We start from the raw sequence: 8046 nt of genomic DNA on the forward strand, positions 1-8046 counted from the left end.
GTACCTCAAAGATCCCAAGTTTCTCTATTACAGAGAGTGGCATAAGGTTAATGCCTGACCCCAGGTCACACAGAGCCTTCTCAAAGGTTATGGTGCCTATGGTACAGGGTATTAAGACTTTAACAGGATCCTGTTTCTTTTGAGGTAATTTCTGCCTATCCAATGCATTCAGTTCATTGGTGAGCAAGGGAGGTTCATCTTCCCAAGTCTTATTACCAAATAATTTTGCATTCAGCTTCATGATTGCACCAAGGTATTTAGCAACTTGCTCTTCAGTAATGTCTTTATCCTCTTCAGAGGATGAATACTCATCAGAGCTCATGAAGGGCAAAAGGAGGTTCAATGGAATCTCTATGGTCTCTAGATGAGCCTCAGATTCCTTTGGATCCTCAAAGGGAAACTCTTTATAGGTCAATGGATGTCCCAGGAGGTCTTCCTTACTAGGATTCACGTCCTTCTCCTCCTCTCTGGGTTCGGCCACACCAAGTAAGGTAATGGCCTTGTACTCTCTTTTTGAATTCTCTTCTGTATTGCTTGGGAGAGTACTAGGAGGAGTTTCAGTGACCCTTTTACTCAGCTGGCCCACTTGTGCCTCCAAATTTCTAATGGAGGACCTTGTTTCATTCATGAAACTTAGAATGGCCTTAGATAGATCAGAGACTATATTTGCTAAGCTAGATGGATTCTGCTCAGAATTCTCTGTCTGTTGCTGAGTGGATGATGGAAAAGGCATGCTATTGCTAAACCTGTTTCTTCCACCATTATTAAAGCCTTGTTGAGGCTTTTGTTGATCCTTCCATGAGAAATTTGGATGATTTCTCCATGAGGGATTATAGGTATTTCCATAGGGTTCTCCCATGTAATTCACCTCTGCTATTGCAGGGTTCTCAGGATCATAAGCTTCTTCTTCAGAAGATGCCTCTTGAGTATTGTTGGATGCAGCTTGCAATCCATTCAGACTCTGAAAAATCATATTGACTTGCTGAGTCAATATTTTATTCTGGGCCAATATGGCATTTAAAGTATCAATTTCAAGAATTCCCTTCCTCTGAGGCGTCCCATTACTCACAGGATTCCTTTCAGAAGTGTACATGAACTGGTTATTTGTAACCATGTCAATGAGTTCCTGAGCTTCTGCAGGTGTTTTCTTTAGGTGAATGGATCCACCTGCAGAATGGTCTAATGACATCTTAGATAATTCAGACAGACCATCATAGAATATATCCAAGATGGTCCATTCTGAAAGCATGTTAGAAGGACACTTTTTGGTTAGTTGCTTGTATCTCTCCCAAGCTTCATAGAGGGATTCACCTTCTTTCTGTTTGAAGGTTTGAATATCCACTCCTAGCTTGCTAAGCTTTTGAGGAGGAAATAACTTGGCTAAGAAAGCCGTGACCAGCTTATCCCAAGAGTTCAGGCTATCTTTAGGTTGAGAGTCCAACCATATTCTAGCTCTGTCTCTTACAGTAAACGGGAAAAGCATAAGCCGGGATCAACCCCATTGGTCTTAACAGTATCACAGATCTGCAAGAATTCAGTTAAGAACTGAAAAGGATCTTCTAATGGAAGTCCATAAAACTTGCAATTCTGTTGCATCAGAGAAACTAATTGAGGCTTTAGCTCAAAATTGTTTGCTCCAATGGCAGGGATTGAGATGCTTCTTCCATGGAAGTTGGAATTTTGGTGCAATAAAGTCACCAAGCATCTTCCTTGCATCTCCACCATTATTATTATTTTCGGCCATGTCTCCTTCTTTTTCAAAAATTTCAGTAAGATTTTCTCCAGAGAGTTGTGCTTTAGCTTCCCTTAGCTTCCTCTTCAGAGTCCTTTCAGGTTCAGGATCAGCTTCAACACGAATGTTCTTATCCTTGTTCCTACTCATATGAAAAAGAAGAGAACAGAAAATAATAGGGATCCTCTTTGCCACAGTAGAGAGGTTCCTTTATGTGAGTAGAAGAAGGGAAGGATGGAAGAAAGAAAAGATAAGAATTCGAACACAGAGGAGAAGAGTTGGTTTGAATTTTTGAGTAGAAGAGAAGTGTTAGTAAATAAATAAATAATTAGAAGGAGAAGGAAGAATTCAAAAATTAAATAAATTAAAAATAAAAATTAAAGTTAAAATTTGAAAATTAAATAAAATAAAATAAAATATTTTTGTTTTTATTTTAAATATTAGTTATAATTCAAAAATAAAAAATGAAAATTAAATTAAATTGAAATTTAAAATAATTAGTTAATGAAAAGAATTTTGAAAAAAGGGGGAAGGAGTTTTCGAAAATTAGAGAGAGAAAATTAGTTAGGTGGTTTTGAAAAAGATATTATTGAAATAGAAACTTTTAAAATCAAACAAAAAAAACAAGTAGTTAATTGAAAAAGATTTGAAAATCAAATTTTGAAAAGATAAGAAGTTAGAAAAGATTTTGAAATTAATTTTTAAAAAGATGTGATTGAAATTTATTTTGAAAAAGATTTGAAAAAGAAATTTAAAAAGATTTGATTTTGAAAATTAAAGTTGATTACTTGGCTAACAAGAAACAAAAAGATATGATTTTAAAATTTAAAGATTAAACCTTTCTTACTAGGCAAGTAACAAACTTAAAATTTTTGAATCAATCACATTAATTGTTACCATTAATTTCGAAAATATGAAATAGAAATAAGAAAAATATTTTGAAAATAAATTTTGAAAATTTTGAAATTATGAAAGAAAAAAATGAAAAACGATTTGATTTTTTTGAAAAAGATTTGAAAAAAGATAGAATTTTTAAATTGAAAATTTGATTTGATTCATAAGAACCAATTAAATTTAAAAACTTTTTGACTAAATCAAACCAAATTTTCGAAGATTATAAGTGAAATAAGGAAAAGATATTTTTTTGATTTTTGTATTTTTAATGAGGGAAGAGAAAAACAACCAAAAGACTCAAAACATGAAAATTATGAATCAAAACACATGATGCATGCAAGAACACTTTGAATATTAAGATGAACACCAAGAACACTTTGAATGTCAAGATAAACACCAAGAACTTATTTTTGAAAATTTTTAAGAAAAGGAAAACATGCAAGACACCAAACTTAAAAATTTTATTCTATAGACACTAATAATTCTAAAATGCATATGAAAAACAAGAAAAGATACCAAACATGAAAATGCAAAGATCAAACAAGAAAAATCATCAAGAACAACTTGAAGATTATGAAGAACAAATGCATGAGTTTTTCGAAAATTTTTAAGAAAAATAAAAGAATGCAATTGACACCAAACTTTAAAATTGACACTAAGCTCAAACAAGAAACATAAAAATTTTTGGTTTTTATGATTTTATTAATTTTTTTTGGATTTTTCGAAAATTAATTGGAAAAGAAAAATAAGGATTTCAAAATTTTTAATGAGAATTCCAGGAATCATGCAATGTTAGTCTAAAGCTCCAGTCCAGGAATTAGACATGGCTTACTAGCCAGCCAAGCTTTCAGTGAAAGCTCCGGTCCAAAACACTAGACATGGCCAATGGCCAGCCATGCTTTAGCAGATCATTACATACAAAAGCTAAATTGTTGAGAAAGACAAAGAAGCTCTTCTCTAATGATGGTTGAAACCTCGGTCCAAAGGATTAGACATGGCTTAACAGCCAGCTAGGATTCAGCAAATCACCATGAAACTCTAGAATTCATTCTTTAAAATTCTGAAGAACATTGAATAATTTATAAATTTTTTTTTTGAAAAATTTTTCGAAAATAAAAGAATAAAAACAAAAAGCTTAAAAAAATTACCTAATCTGAGCAACAAGATGAATCGTCAGTTGTCCAAACTCGAACAATCCCCGGCAATGGTGTCAAAAACTTGGTATGCAAAATCGTGATCGTTCATTCCTTGGTAACGGCGTCAAAAACTTAATACGCACGTTCATAATTTCAGTTCTTTGTCACAACTTCGCACAACTAACCAGCAAGTGCACTGGGTCGTCCAAGTAATAAACCTTACGTGAGTAAGGGTCGATCCCATGGAGATTGTCGGCTTGAAGCAAGCTTTGGTCACCTTGTAAATCTCAGTCAGGCGGATTCAAATGGTTATAGAGTTTTAATAATCAAAAGATAATTAAAAGATAAATAAAACGTAAAATAGGATAAAGATACTTATGTAGTTTATTGGTGAGAATTTCAGATAAGCGTATGGAAATGCTTTTGTTCCTTCTGAACCTCTGCTTTCCTACTGTCTTCATCCAATCCTTCATACTCCTTTCTATGGCAAGCTGTATGTTGGGCATCACCGTTGTCAATGGCTACATCCTGTCCTCTCAGTGAAAATGGTCCAAAATGCGCTGTCACCGCACGGCTAATCATCTATCGGTTCTCGATAATGCTGGAATAGGATTCAGTAATCCTTTTGCGTCTGTCACTACGCCTAGCACTCGCGAGTTTGAAGCTTGTCACAGCCATCCCTTCCCAGATCCTACTCAGAATACCACAGACAAGGTTTAGACTTTTCGGATCTCAAGAATGGCCGCCAATAATTTTAGCCTATACCACGAAGACTCTGATCATAGATCAGGAGGCTAAGAGATACACATTCAAGCTTGTTTACATGTAGAACAGAAGTGTTTGTCAGGCACACATTCATAAGTGAGAATGATGATGAGCGTCACATAATCATCACATTTATCATGTTCTTGTGTGCGAATGAATATCTTAGAGAAGAAATAGGCTTGAATTGAATAGAAAAACAATAGTACTTTGCATTAATTCATGAGGAACAGCAGAGCTCCACACCTTGATCTATGGTGTGTAGAAACTCTACCGTTGAAAATACATAAGTGATAATGGTCCAGGCATGGCCGAATGGCCAGCCTCCCAAAGAGGGTTCAATCATCAAAACATGATCAAAAGATGTCAATACCATAGTAAAAAGTTCTATTTATACTAAACTAGTTACTAGGGTTACAGAAATAAGTAACTGATGCAGAAATCCACTTCCGGGCCCACTTGGTGTGTGCTTGGGCTGAGCGTTGAAGCTTTCATGTGTAGAGGTCTTCCTTGGAGTTAAACGCCAGTTTTTAACCTGTTTCTGGCGTTTAACTCTGCTTTGCAACCTGTTTTTGGCGTTTAACTCCAAAATAGGGCAGAAAGATGGCGTTGAACTCCAGTTTGTGTCATCTAAACTCGGGCAAAGTATGGACTATTATATATTGCTGGAAAGCCCTGGATGTCTACTTTCCAAAGCAATTGAGAGAGTGCTATTTGAGCTTTTGTAGCTCCAGAAAATCCATTTTGAGTGTAGGGTGGTCAGAATCCAACAGCATCTGCAGTCCTTCTTCAGCCTCTGAATCTGATTTTTGATCAAGTCCCTCAATTTCAGCCAGAAATTATCTGAAATCCCAGAAAAACACACAAACTCATAGTAAAGTCTAGAAATGTGATTTTTATTTAAAAACTAATAAAAATATACTAAAAACTAATTAAATCATACTAAAATCTATGTAAAAACAATGCCAAAAAGCGTATAAATTATCCGCTCATAAATTTGTCAGGGAGCTCCGGGAGATTTTGAGGAGTGAAAGTGTATTAAATATGAAGGAGGACTCTGGAGTGATATTCTGGGCACAGTAGGACCAATGAAAATCCGGATCTTCTCTGAACTGGTGAATAAGAGTAGAGTTGTCAAGGATTGTGTGAGAAAGGCAGCATTAGAAAAAGGAAGTCTGATGAATCCATATTTGATGATATATTTTGGCTATAATTGGATGGATTTCATCACATAAACTCACACTTATTCACCAAAATAGCATACTTTTGTGTTTGATCCCTAAATTGAACCTAAATGTGAAAACATGCATTTTTGTGCTTAAATTGAGCAATTTAATCCCACTTTTATTCCATTCGATGTCGTGATATATTTGTTGAGTGATTTCAGGTCCTAGAGGCAAGAATAGTTTGGTAGAAGTGGAAGAAAGCATGTAAAAAGGGAGAAAGCATGAAGAAAATAAAAGGAGAAAAGCATTTCAGCCTGTGCCCACGCACACCTTCTGTGCCTACGCACAAGGCAGGGTAAAAATCAGGATCTATGCCCACGCACAGGCTGTGCCCATGCTCAGGGCAGAATGGAAATCAACACCTGTGCCCACGCACAGGAGGAAAATCAGCAAGTGTACCCATGCACAGACCTGTGCGTACGCACAGGTACCAGCGCATGCCTCCATTAAAAAGTCATGTGGACTCGCATTTTGGGGGCTTTTTGGCCCATTTTTGAAGGCTTTGGGGCATATTTGAAGGGGGAAGCAACCATATATCATACCATACATACCATACTTCATAGAATAGTTTTTAGGAGTAGTTTTAGGGTAGTTTAGTTTAGGTTTTCTCTCAAATTTCCTTAGGATTAATTAGGGTTTGTAGCATTTTATAGTTCAATTTTGGTCTTAGATTTTGCTATCTCATTGTAAGTATTTCTTTAATTTCTCTTTTAATTACTACACTTGTTCTACACTTTCTTTTATTTTCATTTTTCTTGTCAATATATACGTAGTTTTGCAATTTTGGATTTCTAGTTGGTTAATTTGATGTTTGATGATTATTGCATGTTTGTTTGAGTTGCTTTTATTGATTTTGAGCATTTGTGGTTCATAGCTTTCTTTAATTTATCAATTTTGCCATGTTTTATGTTTATGCCCTCTATGTGTATGATGAAATGCCAATTTTGATTATGGGGTAATTTCCACCCCTTGACTTGGGAAAAATGACTTTATGGATTACTAGAGCCATAATGTCCAACATTTAGTGATAATTCTTGGGTTGTTAATTGTTCTTGTTCCCACTAACGCTAATTTGTTGCTAAGGTAATTAGCAAGCAAGCTAGGATCTGTGGGTTAAGAACACTTATGCTCATTTAACTTACTCTCCGATGTTAAGGGTTGACTTAGTGAGATTAATCCATCACAATTATCATAGTTGTGGTTATGGCAAGGAAGGGATTCCATGACTCATTCCAAGTCAAGGTTTCATTTATGTTTTAACCCACTTTTCCACCAATTTTGAGTCTTACTTGTTTATATTACATACATATTTCTTTTATTCTTTCATTAGTTTATTAATTGCAATTTTGTCTTGTTCTTTAATTCTTTTATTTTGTTTGCTCTCAACCATTGAAAACCCGTTTGATCTTCACAACCAAAATTGTGCACTTATTGGCATTAGTTCCTAGGGAAGATGACTTGGGAATTTAAAACTCCCGGTTATTTTGTGTTGATTGTGACATCTTTAAGATTATAATTTGATTGATGATCGATGGTTGGGTTTGGACTATACTTGCAACATCAATCCTATTTTTAGTACAAAAATCCAATCCCATGCTTTTGGTCATTGTCAAAGTCACATAGTACCTTTTCAATGGAATGAAGGAAAAAACTTTGCACCTAGGGGTCAGACTTTCAAGTGAGGAGGTTATGTTCCTCAACAACCACAGGGCCAGAACAACTTCCGGAGACTTAATAACAACAACCATCAGGGAAGAAGGTTTAGGAAGCAGCCTCAAAATGAAATGACTTGCAACAGGTGCAGAAGCTACCATCCGGGAACTCCGTGCCGAGCTGCACTGGGTTTGTGTTATTTCTGTGCTGGAGCTGGGCATATGTCTTGGAACTGTCCGAAAAAGAAGTCAGATACCAGGAGAGCTCAGCAGCAAGGACATATGTTTACTATGTCGACTAATGGCGCCGAGAGGTCTGATGCACTGAGCAGAGGTAACTGCAAAATTGGTGGTAAAACTTTAGTTGCTTTGCTTGATACTGGAGCGTCACATTCATTCATATCATTTGAGAAAGCTAGTGAGTTAGGGTTAAAAATAACCATGTTAGCTTATGACTTACAAGTGCATACTCCTACCTCTGAGGCTATCGTAACCAAATTAGGTTGTTGACGATTGGATTTCTGTTTAGTAAAGAAATTTTATAAAATTAATCGCGTTGTAAGTATAGCTTCTAAACCAACAGAGAATCCTTTCGTACAAAAGTTTGGTTGTCACAAGTAACAAAACCCAATAAAATTTATAAC

At 35.6% G+C, this 8046-nt stretch overlaps 1 non-coding gene across 1 annotated transcript; it reads left to right on the top strand.

The window, feature by feature from the left end:
* The first annotated feature begins 1243 nt into the window (after positions 1 to 1243).
* On the top strand, positions 1244 to 1351 carry LOC148579835 (small nucleolar RNA R71). The gene has a single exon (XR_015899539.1). It is a non-coding gene; the product is annotated as a small nucleolar RNA R71 (small nucleolar RNA).
* Positions 1352 to 8046: the final 6695 nt, after the last annotated feature.

The sequence above is a fragment of the Arachis ipaensis genome, chromosome B10, assembly GCF_059453495.1.
Source record: "Arachis ipaensis isolate K30076 ecotype BB chromosome B10, ASM5945349v1, whole genome shotgun sequence".
Lineage (NCBI taxonomy): Eukaryota > Viridiplantae > Streptophyta > Magnoliopsida > Fabales > Fabaceae > Arachis > Arachis ipaensis.